The sequence below is a fragment of the Xenopus tropicalis genome, chromosome 3 (assembly GCF_000004195.4).
Source record: "Xenopus tropicalis strain Nigerian chromosome 3, UCB_Xtro_10.0, whole genome shotgun sequence".
Taxonomy (NCBI): domain Eukaryota; kingdom Metazoa; phylum Chordata; class Amphibia; order Anura; family Pipidae; genus Xenopus; species Xenopus tropicalis.
In genome coordinates this window covers 113,331,272-113,351,236 of record NC_030679.2, presented here as the reverse complement: position 1 = coordinate 113,351,236, position 19,965 = coordinate 113,331,272, and positions in this window count along the sequence as shown.

Genomic DNA, 19,965 nt, shown 5'->3' with positions numbered 1-19,965 from the left:
AGAAGTATTTTGGATAAAAGTTGTGTTTTAATATAACACAACCACAAATATATATGTAATGTTTGATTTTATGTCCTTTTAGGTATAATGTCTTATTATCAAACCTTATTGAATTACTATTTTTGGTAGATTACTTTCTAGGTCTTTGACTTGTGACCCCTATACTCTAGAGACACCACATTCACACTTTTACACCATTAAGAGATCACATTGTACATTACCTGCATATCCAAGCTATTTCTCTTTCACATTACAGGTCAAGAGTAATTAATGCACCCCATTCCATCTTAGGTTTTGCTAACAGTAATTACATTTTCTGCTGTAATAGGCTTTAATTGTTGGTCAGATATAATGTCTTCTTGGATCTCAGGCATCCACTGTGGTTGTGAAATGTCTTCGGCGAATGTTTTGGATAGATGGGTAATAATGCAACACATTAATACCCTACACCGTAGTTTATTTCTGTTTGACCACAACACTAACATAATTATTTCTCCTAGGTAAAAGCTATTAGAGATCTATTTTGCAGGTTTTACGATCAATAACTCCTGTGATATTTGTGGAGCAGGCACACAATAATCAATTGGAGGTCGTATAAAGTAAATTACCATCTGCACATAATGATTTCTTCCCTTGATGAGAATGGTTTCTATTATTTCATAAGAAGCTGAAGTTCAAATGATCTTCTCTTAATTCATCCAGACCTTATTTTTGAATGTAACCAGGCAGGTATTAACTTACTGGTTGGCCCCCAGAGTGACTGATGGATTCAAATTTGGCCAAATTGTATATTTTCAGCTGAACCAAATCTAAAGTCATGTGACCATTTATAAATATATATATATATATATATATATATATATACATATATATATATATACTTCAATCCAAATGGTTTCCACACTCCAAGGCTCAATATTCTGCGGGGTGCTAGCCAAAATTATGTCTGTATAGAAAATAATCATCTGTGGCCAGCACACCCTTCAATGTTTTATCAAAAAATTTTTATTGTAGATATATTGTTAAAACCAACGTTTCGGTCCTTATTAGGATCCTTGAGAAAGGTCCTAATAAGGACTGAAACGTTGGTTTTAACAATATATCTACAATAAAAAAACTTTGATAAAACATTGAAGGATGTGCTGGCCACAGATGATTATTTTATATATATATATATATATATATATATATATATACACTTCTGTAATGGGACATTTTATTTTGGCAAACTTGGCAACAATGCTAAAGGGTATAATAGATCACTGGACAAAATAGGAAAACAAATACATATTTTGTGAAAACCACAGAGCAACATCTTGTTATTTGCTATCCAGAAATGAGGCCTAATAAAAATTACCAGTAGGTACACTGACTTGAGGTTGTGGAACTTTCAGTAAATTCCTGTATTACTCAAAAGGATATCCACTGTGTCATATACAGAGGGAGTAGCTCTTATAGAAGACACACTCATCATCTTCACTCACCAGAACATGAGACTACATAGATTCCTTCTTAGTTATTGTACAATATATAAAGGGGTAAAATAGCTTTATTGTATAGTGCAATAAAGCTATTTTACCCCTTTAAACCATTCATATCTTCCAATCTGGGAAATGGCAACGGGGAACTGTTTATACTTATACAGTTCATGTTGCTGTGGCAATATGACATAGATAGCCTGTATGTTATTGTATAGGGACATGAGTTCACACCATAAGGAACTGACATATTTCTCCATGAACCGAGAGGGAATGTTTTAGGGTTATGTTGCATACAGTATAGACATGTTTCATTTGTATCAACAAATAGTATTATACACTTCTCCAGTCAGCATCTATTTATGAAATAACCATATAGATAGATATGACTTATGTGATTCACAGGGAAAAAACATTTATTAAAAAATGGTATAACAGTATGGGTATCAAGAAAACTGGAAACCCCTTAATACTGATAACAGCAAAATCAAAATAGTTGAGTCCCAGCTAAATATAAAACTATTTAGTCATCATAGAAAAGGCTCAATGATAAAAGTTTAGCCTGGGATATTGCACTTATTGCAACTATTCACAATTTTAGTTTGCTCATTATAGTGAGCAGGAGTTATTAAGCAGCAATAAGAGTGACTGGCTGGGGTGTCAGCATGACAATCCTTCCAAAGGCTATTCTTTAATAAGCTTTCAAGAAAAATCTGTGGTTCTTTTTTGCAGTTGAATATGGTACAAAAAATAGTGTAACCTTAAAGTGACAGATGGGCATATAGATACAACTCCAGTGAGCTAAATATCTACTAGTATAGGTATGGGATCCCTTATCCGGAAACTCGTTATCCAGAAAGTTCCAAATTACGGAAAGCCCATCTCCCATAGACTCCATTATAAGCAAATATTTCTAATTTTTTAAAAACTGATTTCCTTTTTCTCTGTAATAATAAAACAGTACCTTGTACTTGATCCCAACTAAGATATAATAAATCCTTATTGGAGACAAAATAATCCAGTTGGGTTTATTTAATATTAAGATTTTTTTTTAGCAGACTTAAGTTATGGAGATCCAAATTACAGAAAGATCAGGAAAACCCAAGGTCCCAAGCATATTGGATAACAGGTGCCATACCTGTATTTATAACTTTCTTTCAACTTCCCGTTGAATCTAGTTTTTCCGTATCCCACTCTGAATTGTTCATTAGTTGCCAACATAAATCTTTTCTAATTTAATGTAAAAACAAGATTTCTTTTTTTTAATCAATATTTAACCTTCCCAATGAATGATGAGACAAGAGAGACTTATGCCACAAACAAGATCTCACTTAATAACCAGGACATATCAGCCTACAACACCTGATCTTATAGACAAATTACACCAAATTCTTGGATTTTAGTGCATTATTTGTGACATTATACTGTCCCCTGTTCTAATGGTACATAATACATATAAGTCCTTCTTTAAAAACAGTTAAGATAATGTAATACACAATGTTTGGTCAGATGCTTTTTAAACCAGTATTAGATGCAATGTACTTTCCGCTTTATCTTTGAACCTCTACAGGTATTCCAGTACTAAGGCAAAACCTAGACATTTGCCAAATTGTATCTTATTTGCTTTTGATTGTCTGGTGCGAAGCAGGCGTGCTTACTGCAGATGCTAACTAGCTCTAGGGCACTGTCCCAGTTGGCTGTAAGAGAAAATGATTTCCTCTGCACGCCTATATTCAGTTCCAGTAAATATGAGATTATAATAAAATAACACAGGGTTCCTTTTCTCTTATATTATTTCAATAAATCCCTCTCTGAGGGCTCTCTGAAAGTAGATAAAAAAAAAATCAACAGAATTTTCCATGTCATCATTACTACAGATTAGAATTTGTCATTATTTCATGATTATTTAACAGAAAAATGCAGCTAGGGGTTATAAGGCAGCCACTGGTCAACCATGTTGATAAAAAAGAATGTAAACAATTGTCCTGAATGGAAAGAAGCACACAGTCAAGTAGCTGTATCTTGTTATTAACACTTGAGTATTGCTTGTAAACCTAGACAACTAAGTATAGTAGGTTATGGCTGTGTAATCAGATTACTCTGAACAATTATCTCTTTTCAACATATTAAGGAGCAGACGACCAGTGGTGTCCTATTCTGCCCTTCTGTGTTGGCAGCTATATATATATATATATATATGTACATATATAGAACATGGGGTAACTCAGATCATTCACTTTAAGGAGTAGGATCTGTAGACTATTTTGGGATATGGACAACGACCACTCCCTTAACTAGAGTTAGCAGTTTGGCAAATTAACTAGCAAATCATAGCATTACCCAGAAACACATAGGTAGTGCTTAGACCTGGTTTACTATTCATCAAGGTTATTCAGAGCTAAGTCTATATATAAGACTCAAATCTAACTAGTCTGGGAAGTACTTGTAGACCTGGCCCCTGACAAGTGTCCTATATATCCCCTCGATGGTGGCTCTAGAACATGAATATCTTACCTATGACACAACTCCCATACAAGTAGGTTCCTAGTCCACAGTTTCCTAGGGACATGCTGTACTAGGGGCCTGCACTTTTTAAGAAAATCATTCTCATTCCTAGAACTTGTTAGCTTAGCTAGGCTATCATGCAGATGCATATTCAATGATCTCTGAATAATTTTTGAGCAACAAATACTAGAATGCAAACTTTCTTTGACTGAGTTGGGTCCTGGGATAAAAATAAAATAGAACTGATCACAGTATGAGTGAATCATATCAGTTGTTGTTAAACTGCAGCTACTGGAATGCCTGACAACCTTACACTAGAGTTTAAGAATATGTATAGAACTACTGGTTGGGCAGCACCAATTATAATCATCATTTTGCCCTACTGTTGCCATCTTGCCCTTTGATACCTGCCCTCTAATGCTCATTCCATGTCAACTGATTTTATGCAGGAGATAATCTGTGCAGACTCTGGCACAGTAACCCATTTTTGTACCCCTAGCTCTAATAGCAGAGTGCACCCATGGTCCATTCTCTGCATAGCAGGCAAAACAAATCCCCATGCTGCAGTTATGCTGCAGCAGAACTAGGTCTCCTGGGCATACTAGGGACTTATTCTTTAACATGTCAAAATTATAAAAAAAAAAAAAAAAAGAAAATATTTGTAATTCAAATCCCCAGTTGTGTTCTGAAAAAGTCACTGAATTCAGAAATCATGTCCCACTTAAGAGGCAGTGTAATGCATGGATAATACTGAATTTTTTTGAAAAAACGAGTGAAGTGGAAGAAAAAAGAGGAATCGTTTTACAAAGTATGCTACTCTGCTCAAAACAAGCATAATATCATTGCCACAGCCAACCATCAAATGGGAAAGCGCGAGATATTGTGTTCCCAAAATCCAAGAGAGACTGAGCTACTGCACTTAGCACATCACAGAATCAGTTCAGCTGCACAGAAGGATAATAAAAAAATGTATCCCTTAAGCTGAATACAACACAATGTGCTGCACAAACAATAATAACAAACAGTGCTAGCAGGAAATGTTAGCACGTAGCATCTGCTATGATCACATAACAATGAGACAGATGTTTAATCCCAACTGTTAACATAAGATCATTTGTATGTTTGAAGAGATAGATCCCTTTTGGGTTTACTCATTTCTTCATTGTTTCCTAGATGTGTAATTTTTTTTTTTTCTTCCAGGAAGGTACTTTTCGCTCTGTTTCTCTGTTTTTCCACCTTTCTTTTCCGCCTTCAGAGATAGGGAGTGGAAGGACATTTGGCTAAATCAGCAAGTGCAATATTTGCAAGTTGTGTGGTCTTGTTAAAGAGTCCATTGTCCTTTCACCTACACAATCTCATAAGAAGTCCTTGGGCAGATCATCAAAAGTGTTTGGAGTCCAAAATCTGAAAAGGGCCACACATATGAAGCCATACAGTTCCACGATAGCGGCCAAGTTCCTGTGGAGTGAGAGAAACATTCCCTGGACTCAAGTTAAATCTGTTTCTTTCATTTCATCTTGGCAACAAAAGAAAAAAGTAAGTGATTATCACTGGGATGGAAATTTATAGGCTTTATGAAGGTCTCAGCTTTTTGGGTGGCCCTTTAGGACACAGTTATCTAGGCAATGCTTTTTGAGGGAAAAAAAAAAGAATATGAATAAAATAATGAATACATTTATCAAATTCATTTCTTCAAAATTTTAATGCACTGGCAGATGGAGATTCAACAAAAGAGTTTTAGTACTAAAGGAAAAGCGTTCTCTCATGAATTTAATATCTAGTCTTCTAAGCTTAGACAAGCAGCTTCTCTTAAGCCGAAATCTATACCCAGATATATGCTATTCAGTATCCAGTGTCTTTTAACGATTTAAATGGAAATAGTTTGCAAAGAACTTGAAAAATGAGCCACTTACTGTTGACCTCTGTATTTAAAGAAATTGGAATAATGCAAAAGAAAACTCATAAAATGCACTAACTGATTCTTGGGACCAAACTGAAACTGTCTAGGATTTTTTTAGATACCCAGTGACTATAAATAATTTAGATTAGTTTTTCAGTTGTATATTGGAGCTTGGGCCTGGGACATGCATGGTGTTGCACATTATCCAAATAATAGTAAAGAAATGTTGGTATATACTTATCTATGTATGTAAAATGTATATGATCATTAGTCGCATTTGCATGATCATGCTTTTATACCCCTTGATTTTCCCATAATTTAGCATTTTTATCCAACATATTTTTTTGTATAACTTGTGCCACTTATCCGCGCATTAATATATATGGAAATGACCACTTGCCAGGTCAATGCGTGTGCTGAAAGTGCCATGAATAGATTGAAGCATCTTTAAACAAGCATACATATATCCCCAGGTACTGTAGGCAGGAAAATAGTAGTCATGGCACAGAGTAATGCAAGAAGAATGAATCTATTTTACCAGAGCATTAAATACTCAAACACAGTAATAGCTTTTGCAACAAATCCAGTCTTTGCAATGATGGTAGGCTCTACTATTGTTTTCACCAGCCAATCCCAGTTTGTGAGACCTTTATACTAACCTCTATCACTTCAAGGGCAGTCCATACTCACTCATCCAGCAACCAAGCACCCACATTTTAATCTCCAGCCTGAATTAGTGTGGTACACATCCCTTTTATTAGTCCTCTTCAAACATGCATCAGTATAATATGCAGTTATGTCTAGGTACCTGAAAGACACCTTGGAGTGAGACAAAACCTTTTTCTGATGTTAGTAACAGCCACTCATATACCATGTTGGATTTCATACATTTTATTATAGTGTCAGGGTATTCTCCAAACAATATACTAACTATATAATATAATTTACATCTTTCCTTATAATTTTAAATGCCCCCCAAATTTTTCTATACCCACAACCACAATTGTTCTGTCCCATGCTCCATGTCAGAAATCCCCAACCTTTTTATACCAGTGAGCCACATTGTAATGCAAAAAGTGTTGGAGAGCAACACAAGCATGGAAAATGTTCCTGGGGGTGCAAATGAGAGCTATAATTGGGTATTTTGTAGTCTATATGTGGACTGGCAGCCCGTTGAAGGCTCTGTTTGGCTTTAAACTGGGTTTTATGCTATCAGCACTTGCCTCCAAGCCAGAAATTCAAAAATAAGCACCTATTTTGAGGCCACTGAGAGCAACATCCAAGGGGTTGGTGAGCAACATGTTGCTCATGGACCACTGGTTGGGGATCACTGCTCCATGATAATCCATGAAGAGTTTGTCTTCTATAAGTCTTTTCTTCAAAACAGCTACTAACATTAAACCTACCTACTGTAGAATCTACTGTATAATATAAGAGTCATAAGTTGCTTCAAAGGCCTACAAAAGATAATAGTTATATTACCACTAGCTCTAACCATGGTTGACATCCCTCTGTAAGTGGACATTGCATGGAACAATGGCACAAAGATAACACTTACAGTATGTCAAAGTACTATAGGAAGTTCTAATTACTTGGCATGGAATACAAGATTCTACACAATTTTGGGAAGCAAATTCCTTTGGGAGTTCAGGGGACCCAATAGTTACTGGTTTTTGTGCTCCCACAATAGTCATGACTATGAAGTTTCTCTTATTTTTAACTAACCCCTCTATATTGGAGACTTTAGCAAGTAGCACCTTTTTTGTCTATTTCTTTTGGGTTTTTTTTACACAAAGATGTGTACAGACATGCTATAGATATTGCAGCTTCATGTATTCACATTAATAATGCAACGTCTTGCATTAACTACTGAGGCAAAACTCAGGTTATCAACCATGTCCTTTAAATGGATAACCTAATTTCATTTCATCCTGCTGACTACATTCCCAGTTTTGGACTGTTCACCCATACATTAATTTGGCAGAAAGCAAATAAAAGAACAGTGCAGACGACGGTCCCTTGGGTCCTTGCTCATCTATCTCAATAAGCCACTTCTGTAACACAGGTCACATTCACCAACAACTTAATGTTTGCAGATCCTCTGTTGACTGAATCATTTCCACTTTTTGTTCGAGCAGCTAGACAGGATATCCGGTAAGATGGCGAATAAGGAGGGAAGTTGGCTCAATCAATTAATAATTTGCTATTAATTTTCCTAGTGTCTTGAAGTGTAGCATTACATTTTGTCTGCTCCGATTCCTGTGTTTTGCGAAGGATGCTTCTTGATGGAACTGTGCCTTTTTGGCAAGCAAACAATTAGAAGCTGCATAACAGCCCAACAGCATGGAAATGTTATTACGATTTTAGGACTATTTTAAGGGCAGGCGCCATGTACTAAATAGGATGGGTGAAATTGCAGAAATTCTCTACAATGACAATAACCGACCAATTTAATTAGACTCAACAAAATTAATGCCTTTAACAATTATACTGCAATAAACTTTAAACGGCATCTAAGCCACCAGAAGTTGCTTATTGTCTTGTCTGTTAATGGAGAGTTCCCCCCACCCCTGTACATTGCTTTCATTTATGTACAACACTTAATATAAAGATCAAGTGTAGTTGGTGAGCAGATCTGTAAGTGCTGGCTGCTATTAGGGATGTAGCGAACATCGCGAACTTTGCGAACCCCATAGACTTCAATGGGAAGGCGAACTTTAAAACCTAGAAAAGCCATTTCTGGCCAGAAAACTGATTTTAAAGTTGTTTAAAGGGTGCCACGACCTGGACAGTGGCATGCAGGAGGGGGATCAAGGGCAAAAATTTCTATGAAAAATACTTTGTAAAAAAAACAACGCAAAAAAAATAACGCAAAAAAAAAAAAACGCCAAAAAATAACGCGAAAAAAAAAAAAGCCAAAAAATAACGCCAAAAAAAAACCGCAAGCTATTCCTATGTATACGCAAAGGCGAAAAACCGAAGCAAAAAAACGCGGTGGAAAAAACTGAGGCGAAAAAACGCGGCGCAAAAAAAACGCGGTGAACCCAAAATGGTGAACATCGCCAAAAGTTCGCGAATTTGCGGACTTGCGAACACCCGCGAATTAGTTCGGCGGCGAACAGTTCGCTACATCTCTAGCTGCTATATCAACTAATGCCTTATAAAAGTTTATGTTATACCTGTAGCAACCAAATAATAAAAGTTACTATTATTATTAACAAGTACAGATCTGGAATTGGTTATTTGGGAATGCATTACCCAGAAAGCTCCAAATAACGAGGAGGACTATTTCCTTTTTCGCTGTAATAATGAAACAGTACCTTGTACTTGATCCCAACTAAGATATAATTACCCCTTATTGGAGGCACAACAATCCTATTGGGTTTAATAAATGATTTTTAGTAGATTTAGGGTATAGAGGTCCAAATTATGGAAAGAACCCTTTTCCAGAAAACCTCAGGTCCTGAGCATTCTGGATAACAGCTCCTTTACCTATATTTCTAAAGCACTAATATATCTGCAACCCTCTACAATATTAGTGTGCATATCAAACATACAGATATAACCCGATACATAGGATAAAAAGGGTCCCGCTCGTTGGATTTTGCAATTTAAAAGGAGAAAGAGACACTAGGTGACTTCAGCAGCAAAAGTTATAACTTGTGAAACAAATTCAGCTGAGAGAGGTACATTCTGAATTCCTGGCACAGAAGTTATAGTTTCCCTTGAAAGGATGGAGGGGGGGTGGTATAAAAGCTGCAGCAGGAAGTTATTATCATTGAACTGTAAAGAGACAGGTCAGACAACAAACTCCTTGCTGAGACCTTTACACAAGCTTTGTCTTCTTAATGTAAGTCTGCAGGAGCATGGGGAGAAGTGTAATCCTGGCCATATCTAAGTGTGGTGCCAGGGGGCATTGCAATAGACAAAACACCACAATGCAGTAGTAGCTTAACCATTGCTTAGTATCAGCATCACTAGCAAAGGACTGAGATGTTAGCAGATTCATTCTCAACCTTGTTTCATTAAACATTACAAAGCATATTGGCCTTCAATAACCTTAAAGTTCCTATAGCGTCCTGCAGCATGTTCTCTGCACAGAGAAAGGGTTAATGATAGACATCTTGGACCAAGTCCAGGCATCAAATGAAAAAAACATTTCACAGGTCAGCAGATGGCTGACTTCTCCCGCGAGGCACAAATTTATAAAGAAGTGAAGGGGGGGGGGGGATCCATGAGAAAGAGACTGAATAAGAGAGAAATTGTGGAATACGAAGAACAAAACTTTTTTTCCCACAAATGATCATACAATGACTACGCAAAGTGGGTTTAAAATGTACGACGTGAAGATTCTGATGTCAAATTTGGCTTTGAGTCAAGATAATAAAACAGACAAAGCGGCCCTCGGTATGAATGGCCATTTTCTCTTAAGGGATCATGATTTCTACGCAGTGGCATAATGCAAGACAAAATTATTATCTGAATGTGTGGCGGCGACATGACCTTGGCTGTGCAACACTGCTTTCGCCATTGTGACGGCCACTGAAAGGACCCACCTCTGTTGTTAAGATGACCTGATCTCACAATGCCGGGTCTTCCTTGGCCAGTCATGCTGACATTAATAAGCTGGGGAGAAGGGCGGAAAAGAATTCCAAGGCCTAAATGCTCTCTCGCCGGTGTGCTAGGGGTTAACCCGCTGTTTGGCTAAGACCTACAAGCTGAGAAAAAGTTAAGTTGGCAGTCATCTTAAGTATTGACTATCTGTCTTAAGGCTGAGGGCTGTAAATTCTCTCTGCTAAGATCCAAGTCGATTTGTTATCAAATCAGGCATTGAGAGGCTGATTCATTGCTATTCAGCGCTATGCTGATTTATATGCAGAATGTAAAACAGATGCCTTATGTGATACATATTTATGGTGAGTGCTGTTCTAGGAAGATTTATTACGGATTCCTTTGTCGGGGTGTGCATGAGCAGAGGCATGATGACTTGTATTTCCTCTCAGCTGCCAATGCCAAACTCATTAAAAAGAGGTGTGACTATTAATATACATTGTAATACTGACATGCTCTAATTTATAACACCATGGCAGGCTCGGCTATTCTCTAGACCTGTGAGGTGTTTTATTCATCTTTCTCTCTGCTACTATAAACATGCACACATTATAGACATGTGCTTGGGTGCATCTCTAGCCCTATGGATGTATCTATATATCATATATATACATATATACAGCACGTGCATATGTTTATGAACACACACCTAAGATAAATAGCACTTTACAGTATGTCGTTTTATGGGACTAATAAATTGATCGGTGATAAATTAGAACTGCTTGTTGAAGCATTCGCCGACAATGGCATAATATGAAGTGATGTTTAGCTCACTTATCATAAATCTCCCCCTTAGATAAATACACTCAATAGAGCGGCAGATTATAGATAACATTATTATAGATACAGAAGGATAGATCGATTGCTATGATAAAGATTGAAAAACAGATAAATTCTCAGTGGATGTGTTTCTCCGGCGGTGAGAGATTGAATCAGGAGCTGCTTGTGCTGTATGAACACAGACCAACCTGCAGTTGAAAATATAGGGAGGGGGGTAGAGATTATGCCAAAGTTAAGGGGGCATAAAGCCTTTGTGCACCTCTGTATTTGATTTGCCGGGAATATATAGTGTGGATGTGGGTTCATTTTACATCCCTCCTCCAGAGAAATCTGCCATTTCAGACCGCATAATGCTCTGTCCTTTTAAAAGATACCACTTTTGGCCCAGTGGGCTTCATATTTGCTGGCCACCATCATCAGTGGGCACCTTTGTTTACAGGGGTGGTTTGCCTTTAAGTTTGCTTTTAGTATGTTAGAGATTGGAAACTTATAAGCAACTTTTTAATTGGTCATCATTATTTATATTTTTATAGTCTTTAATTATTTGCCTTGACTCTTTCCAACTTTAGGGGTCACTCACCCTAGATGCCAAAAACTATTGCTTGGTGGAGCTACTATTTTATTGTTATCATTACTTTTTAATTCTTATTTTTCTAATTGGGTCCTCTGTTATTCATATACCAGTCTCTCATGCAAACCACTTCTGGTTGCTAAGGTAATGCTAACCCTTAGCAACTAGATAACTGCTGAATTCCCAAACTGGAGAGTTGCTGAAATAAAGGTGAAATAAGTAAAAAACCACAAATAGTACAAAATAAATAGAATAGCACTCTATACTTCATACTAAAATACAACTCAAAGGTGAACAACCCCTTTCAGCCACAGAGTAATTCCCAATGCATTATCATTGTACACATCCTCTTATCTCTTGGACAGTTAAGGTGGCCACACACGTGGCGATCTGCGAAAGATCGTTAAATCCGCCACTAACCTTCAGGGCTGAAATGGCAGATAAGGAGTTAGAAACAATAGGATTTCTACCTCTTTCTGCCAATTCAGCCCTGACGGCAGATTTTGCTCAGGCACCTTCTATGGCGCCCGATCAAAATCTTTTGACCTGGCCGATCGGCGAGTCGACCGATATCAGCAGCCTCCTGCGATACCGGTCGACTCGCCGACTTGCCATACATGCACCGAATATCGTACGTAACGAGGTTTCGTACGATATTATCGGTGAATGTATGGCCAGCTTTAGCTCTAGGCAATCTTTAATGCAACTGTACTTTGTATTTATTATCATACTTTTTATTTATTGGTATCCATATTTTCAGGGTCAGACTGAGGGCTGCCACCACAGGAGCCCGCAGCCCCCAAGGTGCCCCCGCCGCATCCCCCAATCCCCTCACAGGGGCCCCCGCTGCCCCCCCCTGCAGGGGCCACCACCACCCGCCCGACATCCTCCCCTAAGTGCATAAGTGAAACTTACTTTCATCGTGCCAGGGGACGGACACTGGCGGCCAGAGGAGCACCGACAGGGATCGGTTCTGGGCCGCCGGGGCCCACCAAGTATTTTCCCGGTGCCCCAGTCCTACCCTGCATATTTGTATTGCCCCCCTGATTGTTCTATCAATGTATTGTTTTGCTGTACAGCTCTGCATACTTAAAAAGATAGTAAAACCAGAAATGTAACCTTGTTTTACATCTATCAGAACATTGTCTTTGCATGAGCTTTATCATATTACCATAAAGTATTTTGCATTACCAATCTGATCCCCCAATCTGATCCTCCTCACATTTAGAAGTGCTATATAAATAAAAACATACTGTACATACATACATACATACATGCATATTGGCAAACTAAATGTTTTGCTGCTAATGTCTAATGCTCCTTTTTATAATAACCAAATAGGTAAAAAGTGCAATTGAGGATTTAGAATCCTTTTGGGTAATGGAAGATGTACAAAACTCTTTGGCTGTGCCAGTCACACCATTGGCACACAGAGAGAGAGCAGGCCGCTGATGTCCTATTGTAAGTATGCCACCAAGTTGTCAGCTTGAACCCTTACTGCATCTGCAGTTTAATCCTACATTAACCTTTTTCCCAAAGAAGGCACTTCATATCTCTGTCCCCTTTTAATTAAAGCCTCTATAAAACATTGCATATTAATTGGGAGTGACTGACAGTGGCTCTTTACACTTTCATGTTTCCAGGAGATTTTACATTTTGTTTCTTTGAAGCATCAAATGTATCCAGCAATGAGTCTCTCGGGCTGCTGCTGTTTGGCTGTGGCACTGTACTGAGAAAGCAATAAAGACATTCTGAGAAGGGCGCATCAAGCATTTCTGGCAGTGACCACAGCCGACATGAGGCAGGGAAGCTACAGAACATATGTTGCCCTGTGTATGTAAGTCAGGAATCCTTTGCCCAGGGGAGAAAACAAGAGAAAAGCCACCACAGCTGCAACAATGAGGAACTGTTACAGAAAGACTATTGGAGCAAATGGAAGGAAATGGATGCTATTGCTACTTGCAGAACTGTGAATAACTGCTGGGCGATAGTTACAAGGAGACTAAAAATTACCTCCTGCTAATGAATTCAGTATGAATTAAACTGACGGAATTATTTTCTCTGGGTTAATTACTACCTTTCTTTAAAGTAGCCCTGTGGTCTGATGTAAGAATAAAAGCACCTGTAAAAGGTGATAATAAAACACATTAAATCGCCCTAAGAAAGACAGTGGGTGCGAACCCCATTCTATAACTTGCTAGCCACCTTGCTTTAACTATATGTATCTGTAAAGTGTGTGTGGAGGCTGCTAGCCACTCCGATGGAAGTGTATACCGTGTGTATGTGTTGAATACTTATTTGCATCTAATAAACATTTTCAAGGATCTACATTACATTTCTGTTCTTTACTTATTTATTCCTCTACGTAAACTAACGTTTTAGGGTTAGAAGAAATATCACATACTGTAAGTATGTGCATGTGAGTGCAAGGAGTTTGCATGTTCTCCCTGTGTGTGAGCTCCTCTATACAGGGTCGAACTGGGGGGTGTGGGTTCTGCCTCAGGGGTCCCTGTACCCTTCCCGCAAGAGCCCTTAACACCCTACACCCCTCCCGCGAGAGCCCTTAACACCCTACAACCCCCGAGTGCACCTTAATGAAACTCACCTGCAGCGTGTCAGGGGAGGCAGACTGGTAAATTGCGGGAGCGCCCTGGGGGGTTCAGGGCCACTGGGGCCCACTAGGGCCGGGGGCCAACCGTGTTTTTTCCGGTGCCCTGATGGCCCAGGCAAGTTAATTGGCTTCAGAAATCCTGTCCTGACTCACCAGGACAGGTAAGCATATACCTACCTGTCTTTATGCAGAACTACTACACTCACCTGCAGCCTCATAAGCAGGCTGAACAGCATCAAAATATCAAAAGCACACTTGCGGGAATGAGTGCCCAAACTAGTACGTACATACATGAACATGCATGCGTGTAAGAGCTTGCATGAGCCCATACACGGACCTACCCCTAGGGGCTGATTTACTTACCCACGAACGGGTCGAATGGAGTCCGATTGCGTTTTTTTCGTAATGATCGGTACTTTGCGATTTTTTCGTATGTTTTGCGATTTTTTCGGATTCTTTACGAATTTTTCGGATCCAATACGATTTTTGCGTAAAAACGCGAGTTTTCCTATCCATTACGAAAGTTGCGTAAAAAGTTGCGCATTTTGCGTAGCGTTAAAACTTACGCGAAAAATGCGCAACTTTTCGCGTAAGTTTTAACGCTACGCAAAATGCGCAACTTTCGTAATGGATACGAAAAACTCGCGTTTTTACGCAAAATATTCGTTTTCAAGTCGGAACTTTTCCAATTCGGGTCGGATTCGTGGGTTAGTAAATCAGCCCCTTAGTTCCAGCCCTGCAGATAACTGTTTAGGTTATATCTTTTTAGTGCTCAATTTTTGAGGTTTCTTATATACCGAATCTATTATCTGAAATATTTTGCACCTGGTTTACAAAAAATGTTTATTAATTATTCATAGCATATTAGGTTCTATTATCTTGGTTTCCCATATAATTGAGACAGAAGCCCTATAAAAGCAAAATGTGTAGACATTTATAAAAACATACAACTACAAATTTCTTGGCAACTACAACAATCTTCTTTTGCATAAGGACTATAATACAAGGAGCGTGATGATCACTCTACTTGTTGCCTGTACTGGGTGACCTGCATTGCTTCCCAATCAAGTCAATGAGTAGAAGCAATTAAAATTCCCAATGAGCCATTGGTATGAGATATGTTTTCATGCTATATGTGTAGAGAGCCATGAATGACACTTGAACCTACTTATCGGCAATTATCATCAGTTTATCTGTGATCTGCTATGCAAAATGGGCCTTACAGCAGCATGGGACTTGGCATGACTATACCCCCCCCCCCCCCCACTGATTACTGATAATATTATATGAGATCACCCCCCCCCCCAAAAACAAAACACAATAGCAGGGTTTCAGTACATTTTATTTAAATGTCATTTCTCGCTACTGACCTGCATCATAAACATATATTCCAGCAGCTGGAAGATTCAGTCCTTGTGCAATCAACTTGTTTCAATCAGAAGATAAAGAATTCCCTACAGCCATCTTTCTGGATCTAGTGCTGCTGCACCTGTTGATGCAAGGGAAACCCTATTGCTACCACTATCTTCTGAACAGGAGGTTCCAGGGGATAGCTCCCAGTGTTAATAGGCTCCGCACACTTGCACCTAAAGAATAGGGTGCTGATATTAAGCCAGGCACACTGCTGCATTGTGAAAGAAAAAACTTGGCTCTCAAAACTGCACTTTGCTCACTGTATTTGTGGACGTACATGTATTTGTCTCCCTGTAGCCTGTAACTTCATTTTACAAAGTTAAACTGAAACAAATAATACTTATTGATGTTTGGGAACTCTTGAGTGCAACAGAGTTAACTCTCAAGGCAACTTCCGCGAAATCGCCGGTGGGATGGCATTTCGGGGAGATTAGTCGCCCGCGAACAGGGAGATTTGTCGCGGGCGACTAATCTCCCCATGTGCCAGAGCCCTTAGGAACTTGTAAAACATACTATGGGAACTTTCAACCTTTCCCTGCAAGCAATGACCACAAACCAGCCCCTCAAGTAGTCACATAAATTAAAAAGGGTTCAAAAAGATGTCCGTGAACCTTTTAAAGCCATTCATTATAGTTACATGGATCAATTAAAAGGCAGACAAAAAAAACTTTACTAGTTAATAGCCAATCAGATCACATCACATCAATAACTTCAGAAACATTCACTAGTTAAATAACAATATCCTACATTTATCCACCCAATTAGTCATTGCCACAGCCACAAGCAATGAATTCCATTACTTTACTGACCTGATAAAAAAAGACCCCCCTCAATGCAGAACACCTAATATGCTTATCACTGTAATCTGTTCCTTCAAAAATATGAATAAATAAATATGAATAAATACCATTTTCATATGCTGAACTTCAGCTGCAAAACAGCTCTTCCTGCATCATTTGAAATCGAGTGGAGGAGGGACTAAAACAGTAATGTTAAAATATGTAACAACTTTTCCACAGCTTACAGTCAGCATGCAGGAACTACATAACCCACATTGCATTGCACTGTGATGTTCCTTTCCTTATGGACATCAAGTGTGGGATTGGGAGGATGCAGGCTGAAAGCAGGCTGAGGACAGTCGACTTCTGTTACATTTTATTTGAGTCCCAAAGTTGTCAGCCGGATCAGCAGGGGAACTGGGGGCCAGGCTTACGTAACTGCTCCAAACCATATTATTACATTAAAAACCATGAAAGGGCAGCATATTTTAACTGATGTATATTGCAAAGTTTTGTAAAAGAATGTTTACTATTTAATAAACTTGAGTTGTGATGGAGTTCCCCTTTAATGAACCCCCTTTTGTGTGAAGTTTGTACAACAGTAGGGGGCAGCAGGGCAGCTTCCTGGGAGAGGTTCTTGGCAATCCGGTGCAATCTACAAGGAATACTAAAGGCACTTCAAGAAGATTCAGATGTTTAACTGTTGTGTTAGTGATCATACATTCAGACTGGGCTGCAGGCCAAAGTGGGAAGACTATAAGCAAGGTGCTTGCAACTATGTTGTTAAAAGTCTGGAGAATTTCTTCCTTGTAGCAATAAAGCTTTCAATGGCGAATTTCAAAGGCCATTCGTAAGAGATTTTCTTTAAACATACATTAGAAAAAAATCACTGTAACATTCTTTGTTTAACTGAAAGAAATTGTGTCTTTATTCACTGCTCCCTTTTATTTTTCTTGATTTTTTTTCTTTCTTTTACAGAACAGCAGCTCCCACTTTTCCCTACGCAATTCTGCAACACGATTAGATGAGAGAAAAAACATCTCTGTGCCTTGACACAATAACATCTAAAGTAATGGCTAAAGAAATTCTTCTTGGGGGCATGGTTTTGTGCATTGGATTGTGTAGAGGCACATGTTAGGTGAGCACATTGACAAACTAATTATTTGGGTTTATTCTATCACCCCTGTCCTGAAAAATAGAAACCGTTCTTTGATGAAGATGCCCGAATGGAATTATCAGGGTTAAGGTGAGGAGAACTTACACAAAGGCTTTTTTTGTGATAGTGAATGCACCTTTCATCTAATCTTGAGCTCCGTAATGCGGTTATTGTGCCCCTGTCTGTGCTCAAGAGGAATGCTCGGGTAATGCATTATACCTCAGTAATGCACACAAATAATGCACGGATAACCTTGTTTTAATTGGAAATAACAGGGTCTTGAAATCTCCTCTTACAAAATCTGCTTTCTTTCAGGGTGGCTGCATCTGTTTATTTTCCTATACATTGCGCCCACTCCGACTACCTGTAGATCACTAAATACTATTTGCTCAAGTCAGCTCCTTTCAGGGATCTTTTGCCCTCCTGTCAGCCGTTAAAGAGAAAAAGCTCTTAACACTGTCAAAGTGTGCAGCCATCCGTTTGGTTGGCTCTGGGGGTTCCTCATCGAATCCTCTTAAGATAAATTCTTCCTTGCACAGGGCGATTAGCTTCACGGCTCCTAACCCTCTCTTACATTAGAAAGCATGATACCCCCCGATCAGCATGGGCTTGAGACTGCCTTGGGCCGGTGTCTTCAAGGCCTTGTGAAGATGTAACAAAATGCTGCTTCTTTTTTTTATGTTTTTCTCTCTTTTTTTTTTTTGAAGATGACAGGCTAAGCTTGACAATGTAATCCTTCAGGCTTGTCTTCGTTACTGAAAAGCTAAAGCAGTGTCAAAAGAAGCAGCTGATAACAGCCTTCACGCCAAGCCTAACAGCATCATTGCAAGAAGTAAAACTTTCACATTAAATTTCCATATGGTCCCTTTCCCCTCAATAAGATAAGGAATTCCTGCCGCAGGAAATATGTAACCTGTAGTAACAACACATTACAGCCAGCAGAGATGTGGTCAGAAATACTCAACTGGTGTAGATTTTTCATTTCTTAAAGAGGTTTCTGGCCTTATCAAGGCCTTCAGCACAGTAAGAAACTGTTGAATGCTGCTTCTGTTTAACATCTTGTTTTTCCAATGCCTCATTCCTAAGGGCCTCTCCTGTTGCTTTATTGTTGAATTCATGGCCACTCAATTACAACTGCCTACACCTACACATCTCCCTTCTTTTCATATTCAATTACTTTATAGTCTTATAATTTGAGGCAAAGTGGAATTCTGTAAAGATATCTAGCTATCTGTCTGTCTTTCTGTCTATCTATCTGTCTGTAGTGATGAGCGAATCTGTTCCATTTTGCTTCACTGAAGATATTCACAAAATCTCAAAAAAAATGAGAAAAGCTGTTACTGCACAATTTTCAGTGTGCAACTTATTTGACTTGGCCCCAAACTATTTGACACAACTGCAACTTTTTCCTAACTGGACAAATTTTTGTGGCAGTTTATAGTGAAGCACGGAATCTATGCCTGGTGAAAACATTTGCTCATTACTAACTCACCATCATCACCATTTTGGATAAGGGATCTTTCTATAATTTGGATAACCATACCAAGTCTACATAAAATCATTTAAACATTAAATAAATCAAAAAGAATTGTTTTGCCTCCAATAAGGGTTAATTATATCTTAGTTGGGATCAAGTACAATGCAACTATTTTACTATTACAGAGAAAAATGAAATCATTTTTTAAAATTTGAATTATTTAATTCTAATAGAGTCTATGGGAGATGCCCTTTGTATAATTCAGAGCTTTGTGGATAATGGGCTTCCATATTACAGATCCTATACCTGTATAGCACCCACTATTCTGTAACATTTTACAAAGATTATATACATCATTTATCACGGTATCTTTCCCAGTGGAACTTACAATCTAAGGTCCCTATCACATTCACATACACTAGAGCCAGTTTTACTAGGAGTGAATTAACCTGCCTGTATGTAGATAAAAACTGACACATGCAGGGAGAACATACAAACTCTGCTCTGGCTGGAACTCAAACATAGGATGCCAGCAATGCAAGTCAGTGGTGCTAACCATTATGCCACCATGCTGCTCTCCGTGTGCTGGTATAAATTTTGGTGCCACTTTTTTTTTTTCTTTGTAACTTATGATTTTTATTGAGTTTTATAAAGAAGGGAGTGGAGGAAAAATAAAAGGGGGTT